Genomic DNA, 16,789 nt, shown 5'->3' with positions numbered 1-16,789 from the left:
CCCCCGCAATCGGCACCCTGGATACTCATCGATCACTGCGGGTCTGCTTCTTGGTGTATTAAGGCCGACTAGGCCGGTGACGCTGGGCGACGCAAGGCCTGCGTGGGGGGTCCCTCGCCTGTCTGCGGGCAAGCACACATGGGTGTGGCTTTGGCGTGGGTGCCGTTAAGCTGCACCTGGGATGCTGGCGAGAAACTGGGAAACCTAGCGTGGCTGCAAGCTGTGCTTGGTGGCCGAGGTGCTTGAGGTCACTGGGGGACTTCCCTTCTCCAGGCACTCAAATGTCACGGACGTGAGGGCAAATGTCACTCTTGTGGACACTTTCACACAGGTGAGGATTCCCTCTTCATGTAGCTCCTTGATTGTTTTGTTATCTCTCCCCCTGTACTGTGGCACGTTTGTGTAGGTGGCTTCCACAGGGACATGCGGGTCCGCGTTTGTCAGAGCAGTAGGGGGCGCTGAACCGTGGGTCCCCTGTGGGCAAGGATCGAGCTCCCCCCAGCAGCACAGGTGCGCACGCAGCAGTGGGACGTGCTGTGGCTTGTGCGGAGCTTCACCCGCTGGCTCGACCACATGACTGTGGGAGCGCGGCCGGGCAGCGATGATGCAGGGTGTCAGAGTGCAGAGACAGCGTGGCGGCGGGCCTGGGTGGCGCATACACACCCACACAAGCAGGGAAGATCTCACCTCAGGCGCCGTTCCGCATGCCGCAGGCACCAAGCAGCAATGACGGCAGCCCCCCGTGGGTCACGTTCAGTGCGTGATTGACCGTTTCTGCATGCTGAGACTTGTGGTCCATAGAGCAAATCATACCCTCCAGTGGGTTCCGTTTACTTGTTAATATTACTTCAGTTAATTTCAGCAAGTTATTTTACCTTAGTAGGTCCTGGAAAACAGCGCTGATTTGTAGTTTCCACATTTGATGTGCTGCACATTTGGTATGACTTAGTTCAAACCAGCAGCCTCTTCAGATTTTTAGATGGTGCAGTCCTTCACGGCAAGGCAGCCGTGTAATGTTATGTCCAACAAAACGCCCAAAGCTTCAAAGACGCACACACATCAAATGTTAACCAGCCGGTTTATTCACAACAGGAAAACAGCACTGTAATCCAAAACTTTTTTACCCTTTGCCCAACGCGTTTCGAGGCTTCAGCCTCTTAGTCATAGGCAGCTTTCAAAATGAATGTTCGACGGAGAGCTCTTAATTAATTAACTGCATGCAGTCCCCCCATGGGTCACGTTCAATGCATGATTGACCTTTTCTGCATGCTGGGACTTGTGGTCCATAGAGCAAATCATACCCTCCAGTGGGTTTGGTTTACTTGTTCATATTATTTCAGTTAATTTCAGCAAGTTATTTTACCTTAGTAGGTCCCGGAAAACAGCGCTGATTTGTAGTTTCCACATTTGATCGGCTGCACATTTGGTATGACTCAGTTCAAACCAGCAGCCTCTTCAGATTTTTAGATGGTGCAGTCCTTCACGGCAAGGCAGCCGTGTAATGTTATGTCCAACAAAACGCCCAAAGCTTCAAAGACGCACACACATCAAATGTTAACCAGCCGGTTTATTCACAACAGGAAAACAGCACTGTAATCCAATAATTTTTTACCCTTTGCCCAACGCGTTTCGAGGCTTCAGCCGCTTAGTCATAGGCAGCTTTCAAAATGAATGTTCGACGGAGAGCTCTTAATTAATTAACTGCATGCAGTCCCCCCATGGGTCACGTTCAATGCATGATTGACCTTTTCTGCATGCTGGGACTTGTGGTCCATAGAGCAAATCATACCCTCCAGTGGGTTTGGTTTACTTGTTCATATTATTTCAGTTAATTTCAGCAAGTTATTTTACCTTAGTAGGTCCCGGAAAACAGCGCTGATTTGTAGTTTCCACATTTGATGTGCTGCACATTTGGTATGACTCAGTTCAAACCAGCAGCCTCTTCAGATTTTTAGATGGTGCAGTCCTTCACGGCAAGGCAGCCGTGTAATGTTATGTCCAACAAAACGCCCAAAGCTTCAAAGACGCACACACATCAAATGTTAACCAGCCGGTTTATTCACAACAGGAAAACAGCACTGTAATCCAATAATTTTGTACCCTTTGCCCAACGCGTTTCGAGGCTTCAGCCTCTTAGTCATAGGCAGCTTTCAAAATGAATGTTCGACGGAGAGCTCTTAATTAATTAACTGCATGCAGTCCCCCCATGGGTCACGTTCAATGCATGATTGTCCTTTTCCGCATGCTGGGACTTGTGGTCCATAGAGCAAATCATACCCTCCAGTGGGTTTGGTTTACTTGTTCATATTATTTCAGTTAATTTCAGCAAGTTATTTTACCTTAGTAGCTCCCGGAAAATAGTACTTATTTGTAGTTTCCACATTTGATCGGCTGCACATTTGGTATTGCTCAGTTCCAACCAGCAGCCTCTTCAGGTTTTTAGATGGTGCAGTCGTTCACGGCAAGGAAGCCGTGTAATTTTATGTCCAACAAAACGACCAAAGCTGCAAGGACGCACACACATCAAATGTTAACCAGCCTGTTTATTCACAACAGGAAAACAGCACTGTAATCCAGTAATTTTTTACCCTTCGCCCAACGTGTTTCGAGGCTCCAGCCTCTTAGTCATGGGCAGCTTTCAAATTGAATGTTGGACGGAGAGCTTGTAATTAATTAACTGCATGCAGTCCCCCCGTGGGTCACGTTCAGTGCGCGATTGACCTATTCTCCATGCTGGGACTTGTGGTCCATAGAGCAAATCATACCTTCCAGTGGGTTCCATTTACTTGTTCATATTATTTCAGTTAATTTCAGCAAGTTATTTTACCTTAGTAGGTTCCGGAAAACAGCGCTGATTTGTAGTTTCCACATTTGAATTGCTGCACATATGGTATGGCTCAGTTCAAACCAGCAGCCTCTTCAGGTTTTTAGATGATGCAGTCCTTCATGGCAATGCAGCCGTGTAATTTTATTTCCAACAAAACGCCCAAAGCTTCAAGGACGCACACACATCAAATGTTAACCAATTGAACTATTACTGATTGTGAAAACAAGATGTCAGAGAAGGCTGGAGGGCAGGCTGGCTGCCGAGTGCGCTCTGTAAAAGCTTCAGGGTATTTGTTTACCATATATATATATATATATATTCACTGAAAAAACCATAGGTTATAGACCATATATCGTTAGGAATTAGCATTTAAAAAACCTTATTTTACCCACACAAAACCATTGAAATTCCATATATAGTTAGTTGCACTAACTATATATCGCGCACCCGCAATCCACTGCTGATGATGTCACATATTACATCATTCATGACATGGTCAGTGACATCACTGATGACATCACTGATGACATCTCAAATGACATCACTGATGACATCACTGATGACATCTCAAATGACATCACTGATGACATGACTGATAACAACATCCAGTGATTTTTTGTTTCTGTAAAGTTTAAATATGTCTTACATATTGAAGAATGAGTGAATGTGTAAGTGTCTGGACGAAGGATTTAGTAGGTGCATGACTGACTGTATGACTGAGTGATTAAATGTGTCTCACTGAGTGCATGGGTTAGTGACTAAACTGTCTTAATTTGTGCATCATTATGTCTGTTGTTCTATAAACTGCTGCATGTGTTGATCAGTAGCTATATGAGTAACTATATGGGTTATTGATTGATTGCCCAAGTATTTGTATGGGAGACTGAGTGTGTGTGTGGCTGGCTGGGAGGTGTATGACTCTGTGCAGATCAATGTGTACTTGTATCAATGATTGTATAAGAAGGTAAGTATGTGTTAGTATATGTTTGAAAATGTAAGGTGCTCTATGTTTAACTGTATAGACAAGAAAATGGAAGTGTCATTGATTCTTTACAGGACTGACTAGGTGTGTGAGTAACTCCATGGATGAGTGGCAGACTGTGAGTGTCTGTATAGGTGTATGAGTGCATATGATAGTGTTGTAAAGATGAGTGATTGTATGTATGAATGATTGTATGGGTGAATGAGTGAAGGTGTGTGTAGACGTAGGAATCAGTGAGTGCGTATGTAGTAACTAGTATTGGTGTGTCAATGGTTTCAAAAATTATACTCTGTATTTAACACTGGGTGAAACAGAGGTTATATTAAAATGTGAGGAGATGCATTGTATTGTCACATGAATGATATCATCAGTGATGTGGTCATTGATGTCAAATGAGATGTCATCAGTGATGTCATCAGTGATGTCATTTGAGATGTCATCAGTGATGTCATCAGTGATGTCACTGACCATGTCATGAATGATGTAATATGTGTCATCATCAACAGTGGATTGCGGGTGCGCGATATATAGTTAGTGCAACTAACTATATATGGAATTTCAATGGTTTTGTGTGGGTAAAATAAGGTTTTTTAAATGCTAATTCCTAACGATATATGGTCTATAACCTATGGTTTTTTCAGTGAATTTTCAAGGTTTTGTAAATGCTAATTCCTAACTATATATGGTCTATAACCTATGGTTTTTTCAGTGAATTTTCAAGGTTTTGTAAATGCTAATTCCTAACTATATATGGTCTATAACCTATGGTTTTTTCAGTGAATTTCAATGGTTTTTTTAATAGCAAATATCATAAGCTGTCGAATGTCAAGTACGTGGTAAGTAAAAACATTTTCATGTTTATGCACACTGATCTGCTTTGAATGCTGCCCCCCACCCCTCATTTCTATTAGGAGTACTCTCTCTTTGCAGATAGTGAAGGGTAGTTAACGCAGGCCTTTGCCCCCGTTGTAATCCGTCGTGCCTGCTTCTCTCTCCATTTGATTGATTGTTCTCTTAGGTTCATTCTCTATTTACAAACAAGCACAGAGTCGCAATACTCTGTTTAGTCTTTGCAGATATCGAAAAATCGTGTAAAAAAACAAAAGGAATCGCGCAAAATCAGTAGGCCACTAATGGGATCTCTTTTTGACCTCGCTAAAATAGAAACATTAAGAACAACCTGTTGAAAATAGCAATGTGTATGTACATAAGCGGCGTCCATTTGTGTTCACAGTACCCCTTGTTGATTGTTTGAATCGAGCATTGAATTGTTCGAAGTTGGTTCTCTTAAGGATCTTCTCTGCCTGCAAACGAGGAAGAATAGGAATATTCTCTCTCCCTTTGCAGATAGTGAAGGGTAGTTAACGCAAACCTTTAACACGTCGTGCCTATTTCGTTCCTCATTGATTGATTGTTTGCCCAAACATTGACTGTTTGGGAATTGGTTCTTTTTGGAGGTATTCCCTGTTTGCAAATATACGTAGGAACATTTTTGCAAGTAGTGAAAGGGTAGGTAATGCGGACCTTTCTCCCCCGTTGTAATCTGTCATGCCTATCTACTCCCCACTGATTGATGCACCTGTTTCACCCGGACCATTTACTCGAGATACGTCATCTGGCCCGACCAGAGAGCACCCCTAGTGAAAAGGACATATGCAATAATAACGAAGTGATCACTGTATCCTGTTAACAGAAACTTTAGCATGAAACAACCTGGAAAGAAAAGAATAGGAAAACGAAAATCAGTAGGCCACTGATGAACTTTTTATTAAATAACAAACAAAGAAACAATAACAATACGTAATGATAAAACCTAATATTGTCCTAGAAACAAGAAACGTTAGAAGTAAGCCTGTAATAAGAAACCTGAAAACATCGCCCCTCACTGCCCCAAAACCTGTCTGTCCCACCGCCTGCCACGGCCAAATAACGGCAAACTGGGAAAGATAGAAGTCAGCAGACATCCGCCCCATTCTAGAAACTTCCAAAGGGCAACAGGTTTTCGGCTACGCCCAGCCGGAAGCAACACATATAAGACGGGTCCTGCTGCCACGCCTCGGCCAGGAGATCATCACGTAGGGTGTAGCCGGAGGAGAAGCCGAGGCCAGCGGGACCCGGCCAGGGGGATTGACAACGCTGGAGAGTTGCAGGGGGGGGAATGTCCGTGTCCTCGACCCTCCCCTCTCTCTCCCAGTCCGGCCGCGGTGGCCCTTGAGAGTTGCAGGTAGTCCCGCCACATTCTCTACCGGTCCGGCCACCAACGGCCGGGGCCGATGGGATCCGGCTGCAGCCGATAAACCAAGGAACCCGTTCATGGGGCCAGAGCAAGGGGCGTCCGGCCGACATCCACCGGAAGCCCGGCCCGAAGACGGACGGGACATTTCTTCTTTCTTCAATAATGGCTTTGACAACACTGGGGGGGATGTCTTGCACATGCCTCCGACCCCCCCCCCCCTCGTCCTCATCGCCTGGTCCGGCCATAACAAATCTCAAGCGAGACGCCGTGGGGTGCACTGGGAGGGAGAGACGGTGCGAACAGGCCTCTCCCGCCTCCCCAGTGGAGGCTTCCCACCTGCACCCTCAGCGCTCCAGGCGCCCGGAAAAGGGTTCTTCCACTGTGGCGATGCTGCAACGTCTCGCCCGGCAGGGTGGAGCCCGTCCGCTCATTTGACCCCGCGATCGCCAGTAGCTACCGAACTCTCAAAATGGCGGTCGACCTGGCAAGAGCGGGCCCAGCATAAAGAAATGGCCCGGTCACTGGTTGACTCCACCACCGTAGTCCTCCACGACCTTGAAGATTCTAGAGGAGCCGCGGGAGTCTCCGACCCCCGCAGACACCCCCGATGGGGAATGACTGCCATGATCACCCGTGCAGTGACGAAACTGTATCCGCGGGACGTCGGCGCTCCCATGCTGGCGCCAGCCTCACTTTGAATGACTAGAATCCTGCAGACCTCAGTTCCGGTGAAAGCACAATGTGACCCGGTAGGAAAAATTGTTGCACCCCCTCCCCTTTTTGACTGATAGTTCAAACCACCGATCCTTTCCTTTGCCCTTTTACCAGAACTTTGGACTGCCTCCCCCTCTTTTACATTTTCTAGAGAAAACAAAACATTAACCACTACATTAGCATAGCAGTTGACACCAGAACTGTTTTCAAATTGAAAACCAACAACATCTTCAACAGAATCCTTTTTGTTTCTGCTGTGACCCTGCTACAGCACAGGCATTGTCCCCAGCAGTAATTCTGCAATGCCAGTAAGTATAGCTGTGGTGCCTACTGGACTCACTCACCCCCGCGGCGCCCCACGACGTTATTTGCTGGGCGGCAACTTACTAGACATCACCTTCGTGACATCCAGATTTCAGCGCTTTCTGCTGCCTTGGAACTATTCGCACAACAGACCGCTACTGACAATCCACCCCCCGGGACGCCCCACGCCGGATACCCAAATCAGTGCGGCACCCAGGCAACATCTTCTGAATTTTCATAATTTGAAAGAACTAATAACATGTCCTCATCAGGAATTTCCTCATGAAAAGTCTGCAATGATGATTCTTGTAACTCTATGGTCTCCAAACATTCGATAAATTCGCCATCAAGAGATTGATCAAAAAAATCATTCAAGTCATCTCCTCCTTGTGAGAATATTTCATTATTGGTGCTGTCAATTTCAATAAATGTATTGGATAATTCAAAAGAAATTGCCACGGTCTCTTCGTTGTTTAAATGTTTTTACTGTTTTTGTTTTGTTGTATATATTTATAAGTTATTAAAGTTTTATAATCCTACTACTTTGTTGGAGTGCTATATATTTTTAATGTGACACATAAATGTAAAAACTTTGATGTACAAAGAGTCATCCCTGGAATCTTCCGCTTCAGGCTCGGTCCCCTCCCCAATCACAATACAGGATGGTTTTCAGATAGTAGGAACACGTGTGGTGTGACGGATCTCATCGGGTGTGGGCCTTGATCTACTATAACTCCTTTGAAGAGGGGTGATTCTTTACAGCTGGGGCCATAAACTACATCTGCAGGGCTAGCTGATAGCCTGGACAATCGGACACAGAGGAAGAGGAGTGTCAGAGGGTGCGGTAGTGAATAGGGCGAAAGGGAGGTGTCGGGCGGGCACAGAGTGTGATTCTCAGGGAAGAGCAGCGCAGATGGGGGGAGGTTTATTGCCCATGCATAAGACAGAGAGCGGGGGTGACCAGTGCCTGGGGAAGATGCTTGCGAGGGTGGGGAGCCATGCTACGAATCGACAGCGTGCAGAGAGTGGGTCTGGTCAAGGCATCTAAAATGGCTGCCGTGCACGACAAAAGTGTGGCATTTCAAAAAAGGCAAGATGGCGCAAACAATGTTTTTCAACACTTCCTCATTTCCTTCGAATCGAACGTTAACAGACGTTGGTGCATATTACCAAAGTTAAGCGATATTTATCGCTAACGATGCTTACCAACGAATTTTTTACCGCTAACCCTCGTCAGAAATTATCGAAGATAAACCTTGCTATTATCAAGGTTTATCGCAAATGCGATAAAAAACGGCCGCAATGCATGAATATCGCTAAAAAGTCAGCGATATTCATGCATTACCGAGCTAATGCTCTTAGCCATGTTATCCACCTCCCATTGGATAACATGGCTAAGAACTGCTCAGGGCAGGTGTTAGTTTTTGGAGATATTCGCGCTTAGCGCGAATATCTCCAAAAGTTGGTAATAGGAGATAGATATCTTGCATGTTGTAATGCAAGTTATTGTGGTATATGGAACTCATACCATAATCTCTCAGGAAAGCAGAAACTGATCCTTTTGGGACCGCCTGAGAAGGCCTAGGGGGTGAGGGCTACTCTACTTTGCCCCCTTTTCACGTTCCGAACTATTTTATTTTACTCTCTTCTGTAATTACACAAAATAGCAGCGATAAGATGCATCAGAGACACACAGTGAGAGAAAGGAGGCCGGAGATGAAGAAGAGATGTCAAATACACATTGGAGATAATATAGTGGGAGAAGGGAAGTAAATATGAGTAAACTTACCATGTAACATAAAAATGTTGCACTCTATACTATAAGTCTCATTTTATACTACAATCACTTCGCTACAACCTCATAAATTAAAAATAAAAATGAATAATGTCTCAAACAATTTTTGATTTCTAAATATAAATTTATTCTTCTGAATTTTCTAAATTTGAAAGAACTAGTAACATGTCCTCATCAGGAATTTCCTCTTCAATCATCTCATCTGGAATCTCCTCATTAAAAGTCTGCAATGATGATTCTTGTAACTCTATGGTCTCCAAACATTCGATAAATTCGCCATCAACAGATTGATCAAAAAAATCATTCAAGTCATCTCCTCCTTGTGACAATATTTCATTATTGGTGCTGTCAATTTCAATCAATGTAGTGGATAATTCAAAAGAAATTGCCACGGTCTCTTCATTGTGAGCCATTTTATTTTGAAATTGCTTGCTGTAAATTGCAGAAAAAAATAATCACTTTCCTTTATCGTTTTTAGTAATACATAATATAAAACTAACTTTATCAAGTATTTAGTATAACAGAAGGACTGCAAATAAATAACAGAAAACATTTTTCAAATTATCTTCAAGTGTACAACATAGTTCCCCTTACAAATTAACAACTCACCTTTTTAAAAGTAGGAGAAGTGTTAGTACTGTGTAAATCAAACACCAGAAATTAACCACCAAAAAATCCTCACAAATGTACCTCAGACAGTAGTATCACAAAATGGCTGTGGTTTCCTCTCATTTGAGATATATACATAACCAATTAACTTTCATCACACACAAATACAAAACCAAAGTAACATTTTAATTGGTTCTAAATTTCAACACTTTCAAATGTGTTTTCGCCATGCAATTTTCCATAGGACATTTACATACGTCTACAGCCTGAATGGCTGAACGGAATTACACCAAACTTGGCAAAATGGTACATCAAACCTAAGAGGTCAGGGAGGATCTACTATGCCCCCTTATGGTCATTTGCCCCTTCGCTTTGGCCTCCTCTTGTCTCTCGATCCTACCGAGAGACAAGATGGCGGCCGCTACGGACTGTTTGGAATGTTTACAGACGCCGAAAAACCAATCAGCTTCGCAAAGCTTTGTAACGCGAAAAGTACGCGAAGCGGAGCGCTGTTACAGATATATATCTTTTTTTGAACGTTAATTTCTCAAAATCCACTGGAGCACATATATTGAGACCTAGCAAAGACACATCGGGCTACCAGTCCCTAATATTTTGCCAAGTTTCGTGCAAATCCATTCAGCCGTTCGATTATTATTATAATTATTTTTTTTTGCCCCGCGGGGCCCTTTTAAAACCTACACATCAAACCTAGAGGGTCAGCGAGGATCTACTATGCCCCCTTATGGTCATTTGCCCCTTCGCTTTGGCCTCCTCTTGTCTCTCGCTCCTACCGAGAGACAAGATGGCGGCCGCTACGGACTGTTTGGAATGTTCACAGACGCCGGAGAACCAATCAGCTTCGCTTCACAAAGCTCCGTAACGCGAAAAGTACGCGAACTGGAGCGCTGCCCGGTCCGCTGTTACAGATATATATCTTTTTTTGAACGTTAATTTCTCAAAATCCACTGGAGCACATATATTGAGACCTAGCAAAGGCACATCGGGCTACCAGTCCCTACAATTTTGCCAAGTTTCGTGCAAATCCATTCAGCCGTTCGGGCTAAAAGTGAGGCCAACCGCCCTATGGAAAACTCAATGTTAAAAACACGTTTTGGGACCCCCCTTTTTTCTCGGCCCCCCCTTGACGAACCCCCCCCAAATTTTCAGGGGCTGCTCAGAAACAAAATGTTCCATTTTCCAGAAAATTTCAGCCAATTCCGTCCACAAACGCCAAAGTTATTAGACATAGAATTTTCAAAAATCCCAGAGAGAAAAAATCCTAACTATATATACCTACTGGCGACCGCCAGTAGGTAATATATATATATATATATATATATATATATATATATATATATATGATTCCACGAAGTTTGCCCTTAAGCTTGGGAGGTCACACGGCTTGGAATTGGCCATCCGGCATATTCGTCATTCTCCCCGCATGGTATCTCAGTTCGTTATTCTAGCCTGACGCGTTTCGATGCTCCTGCATCTCATCAGAGGCAGCTTGTAATTCACAGTCAAGAAGAGCCCTCTTTTATTTCCGTTTTTTCATGCGTGTGTATTTCGTTAACACTGTTGGTATTCATATTGTGATGTATGCTGGGAACTTGAGTCAATTCATTGCATGCTCGAGTTCCAAGAGAGCCTTTGTCGTTATCCCTGAGTGGGTTTCCCACTGTGATATAAATAAAGCTTTTTATTTTTCTTGGTAGAATTTGACACGATGTGGAGAGTTTCATTCGATGAGTCCCAAGCGCTGTAAGGCCATAGAGAAGTTCGTTGGCCCAGCCTCTCTTTTTCTCGTTTGAGAGATGGTGCTCCTCCCGCGGCGGGGGCCGCCGCTTCACATGATTCCACGAAGTTTGCCCTTAAGCTTGGGAGGTCACACGGCTTGGAATTGGCCATCCGGCATATTCGTCATTCCCCCCGCATGGTGTCTCAGTTCGTTATTCTAGCCTGACGCGTTTCGATGCTCCTGCATCTCATCAGAGGCAGCTTGTAATTCACAGTCAAGAAGAGCCCTCTTTTATTTCCGTTTTTTCATGCGTGTGTATTTCGTTAACACTGTTGGTATTCATATTGTGATGTATGCTGGGAACTTGAGTCAATTCATTGCATGCTCGAGTTCCAAGAGAGCCTTTGTCGTTATCCCTGAGTGGGTTTCCCACTGTGATATAAATAAAGCTTTTTATTTTTCTTGGTAGAATTTGACACGATGTGGAGAGTTTCATTCGACGAGTCCCAAGCGCTGTAATTTTGCTGACATAAAACCATTGAAATTCCCACGTTATAGTTAGTTGGACTCACTATAACTTGCGCGCCTGCAATGTACTGCTGATGACGTCACATATTACATCACTCATGACATGGTCAGTGACATCACTCATGACATCACTGATGACACCATCCAGTGAATGTGTGTCTTTCTGAAAAATAAATATGTTTTATATATGTATATGTAAAGGTCGATGGAAGAATAAATGTTTAAATAAGTGTCTTAATGGATGTATTTTTTTTTTTAAATTGATTGGTTAACTGGCTTATTAAGTGTATCTTAGTGAATGCATATATTAGCGAGTATTGTTTAAATATTTAAATGGTTGGGTTGGTGAGTAGCTACATGTGTGTGTATATGGGTTATTAGATGTTTTTTTAGTATCAGTATGAGTGTCTGTGTGGTTTGGTGGGGTGTTACTTAGCACATAGATGCATCAATGACTGACTCACTGTTTGTATGTGTTTTGAAGACAGCATATGTGCAGGACTGTATGGGTGGATGTCTTTATCAGTAACTACATATGTTTTAATCTAGTATATGTGAGTATTGATGTATATAAGTGAGTATATGTGATAGTGAGCGATTGAAAGAGTTCTTGTTTAAATAAGTATGTGCTTCTATAAGTGATTGTTTAAGAGAGTAAGTATGTGTAAGTTTCCTTAGAAGTAAGGTGGTAGTGTGTGTATAGCTGTATATGCAAATAAATGGATGTTCAATAGTTTATTTGCATGTGTGATTATGTGTGTGAGTAACTTTTGGATGACTGTCGGTGTGTAACAGGATGTATAGGTGTTTCACTACATATGATGAGTGAATATATGTATGAGTGACTATATAGAACTGTTGGTGAATGAGTGGATGTGTATATAGATGGTGGTATTACTGAATTGGTTGTTGTAACTGGTATGGGTATCTCTATTTTTTTGAAAATTTTAGTTTCTATTTTTGAATATGTGTTTCAAGGGTTACATTACACTGAAAGGAGGTCTGTCACTCTGTCACAAGGATGGTGTCATCAGTGATGTCATGAGTGATGTCACTGACCATGTCATGAGTGATGTAATATGTGACGTCATCAGCAGTGCATTGCAGGCGCGCAAGTTATAGTGAGTCCAACTAACTATAACCTGGGAATTTCAATGGTTTTATGTCAGTAAAATTTCCAGCTAACTATAACTGGTGTCAAACCTATAGTTTTTCTGTGAATTTAATAGGTTTTTTAAATGCTAATTGCTAACTATAACTGGTGTGAAACCTATGGTTTTTTCAGTGAATTTCATAGGTTTTTTTAAATGCTAATTCCTAACTATATAAGGCCTGAAACCTATGTTTTTTTCAGTGAATTTCAAAGTTTTTTTAATGCTAATTCCTAACTATATAAGACCTGAAAGCCCACCAGGAATCTCCAGTATGCGCCAGGGGACTGCATTGCAGAGAGGTGTAATGAAGCCACGCCCCTTTTACACCTCTCTGCAACGCAGCCCCCGTGCATGTTTGAAGAGGGGGAACTAATTCCCCTTGCATACTGGGGGCCCCTGGGGGCCAACTAGCCCACCTGGAACCTCCAGTATGCGCCAGGGGGCTGCATTGCAGAGGTGTAATGAGGCTATGCCCCTTGTTACACCTCTCTGCAACGCAGCCCCCTGCCGCGTTTGCAGAGGGGGAACTAATTCCCCTTGCATACTGGGGGTCCCTGGGGGCCAACTAGCCCACCAGGAGCCTCCAGTATGCTCCAGGGGGCTGCATTGCAGAGAGGTGTAATGAGGCCACACCCTTTTTTACACCTCTCTGCAACGCAGCCCCCGTGCATGTTTGAAGAGGGGGAACTAATTCCCCTTGCATACTAGGGGTCCCTGGGGGCCAACTAGCCCACCTGGAACCTCCAGTATGCGCCAGGGGGCTGCATTGCACAGAGGTGTAATGAGGCTATGCCCCTTATTACACCTCTCTGCAACGCAGGCCACTGGCGCGTTTGCAGAGGGGGGACTAATTCCCCTTGCATACTAGGGGTCCCTGGGGGCCAACTAGCCCACCTGGAACCTCCAGTATGCGCCAGGGGGCTGCATTGCACAGAGGTGTAATGAGGCTATGCCCCTTATTACACCTCTCTGCAACGCAGGCCACTGGTGCGTTTGCAGAGGGGGGACTAATTCCCCTTGCATACTTGGGGTCCCTGGGTCATATCTGCCCAAACACCGATATTCCGAACGATTGAAAATGACTTTTCTTGAGAAACATTTGGATTTTGATTATCATGTCCTATACTTTGGAATTTTTGAAAGACTGACTTTGAGGATGCTATAAATTACTCAAGTCTGCCCGAATTGTGTGGGTAAGATTGATACCTAGTCACTTTGAATAGGAATGTACTTACGTCTCGTCTAACATTTGGAAGAAATATCTAGTTGTATGACAACAGGATACCGACATAACTTGAAGGAAATAAGAGCGCCCTGAAGAAGTTCTGTTGTACAGAACGAAGCGTTTCGGCTGGCTGTGGTACATAAACTTAAGGAAAATAAAAGCATTTGAATATACACCAAGATTCAACGCTTCAATAAGGACTCTAAGTGATATGATTTGATTGGACTTATTGTGCAAGTGGTGCTGTGCCAAACTTTGGAATATTCTCCACTACTCTCTACTACTTACTCTCTCCTACTCCACTACTCTCAAATACTCACTCTCTACTACTCATTCTCTACTACTCTACTACTCTCTACTACTCTCTCTCTCCTACTCACTCCCTACTACTCACTATCTACTACTCTCTACTACTCACTCTCTACTACTCTCTCTCTACTACTCACTCTTTACTACTCACTCTCTACTACTCTCTACTACTCACTCTCTACTTCTCACTCTCTACTACTCTTTACTACTCACTCTCTACTACTCTCTCTCTACTACTCACTCTCTACTACTCACTCTACTACTCACTCTCTACTACTCTCTACTACTCACTCTCTACTACTCTCTCTCTACTAGTCTCTACTACTCACTCTACTACTCACTCTCTACTACTCTCTACTATTCTCTCTCTCACTCTCTACTACTCTCTACTACTCACTCTCTACTACTCACTCTCTACTACTCTCTACTACTCACTCTTTACTACTCTCTACTACTCACTCTCTACTGCTCTCTACTACTCACTCAACTACTTACTCTCTACTACTCTCTACTACTCACTCTCTACTACTCACTTTCTACTACTCTCTACTACTCACTCTACTATTCACTCTACTACTCACTCTCTGCTACTCTGCTACTCTCTCTACTGCTCTCTACTACTCTCTACTACTCACTCTCTACTCTCTATTACTCACTCTCTACTCTCTACCTCTCTACCTCTCTCTACTTCTCTCTCTACTAGTCTCTACCCCTCTACCGCTACCTCTACCTCTCTACCTCTACACCTCTAGCTCTCTACATCTCTACCTCTCTCTACACGCACACATATACACATATATATATGCATATATATGCATATGCATTTATATATATGTATGTGTATGTATATAGATACATATATAAACATATATAATCTGTATATCTATATAAATACAAATATAAATGCATGCATACATATACATATATGCATACAGATGCATGTTATTTACATGAAAGTTTAAAAAACACTAATAAAAGCAAAGCTAAAAAGCCACCTCATTACAAACAGAATGGCTTTAACTTAAACGAGGGCGAGATCTATTGCATTTTCAATGCTTGTTTACTTTGGTTCCATCAAGAAGGCATTCAGATGTGTCACACATTTGCCATAAATTCTGAATGTTAGCACTCTAGTTGCTCATTAGATCATTGTAGTAAAGCTACTGCTCACCAGGGAAGTCTGCTGCTGGTATTCAAAGTGCATGTTTCAGTCTGCATGTCAGAATTTCTTTAATGAAATTGAAGAGGATTTGAGAAGTCACTCAAAATGTGCCCTAATTTTTCTTTCTGCAGCACTAATCATACTTTCTATGGCAAAATATACCCCCTCATGTTGTTCCTTTTTAAATTAAATGTTTTAAGAGTTACCACTTTATTCCAATCAAGATGGCTTCAGGTGTGCCATACCTTTGTAATAAGTAGGACTGTTAGCGCTCTAGTTGTTCTTTAGAACACTCTGGGACATTCTGTCATTGGGCTATACTTGGGCTACATCTGGGTGATATTTGGGCTACATTTGGGCTCTTTTGTCTCTGGTGGCCATCTTGGGAGACTGCATGTCAGAATTTTTTAATGAAATAGAAGAGGATTTGAGAAGTCACTCAAAATGTGCCCTAATTTTTCTTTTTGCAGCACTAATAATACTTTCTATGGCATAATATACCCCCTCATTCTGTTCCTTTTTAAATTAAATGTTTTAAGAGTTACCACTTTATTCCCATCACGATGGCTTCAGGTGTGCTATACCTTTGTAATAAGTAGGACTGTTAGCGCTCTAGTTGTTCTTTAGAACACTCTAGGAGGCTGCAGTAGAACACAAAGGAATCAACTGACAGTCTCTGTCCTTGTTGGATGTACATGTTTTACTGAGAATGTCAGACTTCATTCTCACATGACTGAGAAAGATAATGTGAATTTACAGAAAATATGCTTTCAGTTTAGCTTATAGATCCCCTTCCAAACCACTGTGGGAAAATCATGAGATATTAGTTTTCTTTCAAACATGATTCATGATATCACAGCAGAAGGCTTTTTCACATGGTAAAATCACCTTAGAACACACCAAAATTCTGAGTATGGTACCATCAACAAATGATTTATAATGTAACTAAAGTCCTAAAACCCTCTATTAACTACAATGCTTTTTAATGAGGTGCTATCATGTATATTGGTCCCAAGATGGCTGCCAACACTTCTTGGATGAAGTGCTGACAGCCAATCAGATCAGATGTGTGGTTAGGCTCCGCCCAGATATATATATTTTTTTTAACCTAAATTACTCAAAATCCACTGGAGCACATATCTTGAGACCTAGCAAAGGCACATCGGACTACCAGTCCCTACAATTTTGCCAAGTTTTGTGGAAA

Source organism: Lissotriton helveticus, chromosome 3_1, assembly GCF_964261635.1.
Source record: "Lissotriton helveticus chromosome 3_1, aLisHel1.1, whole genome shotgun sequence".
Lineage (NCBI taxonomy): Eukaryota > Metazoa > Chordata > Amphibia > Caudata > Salamandridae > Lissotriton > Lissotriton helveticus.
Note: the sequence above shows the minus strand (reverse complement) of the source record.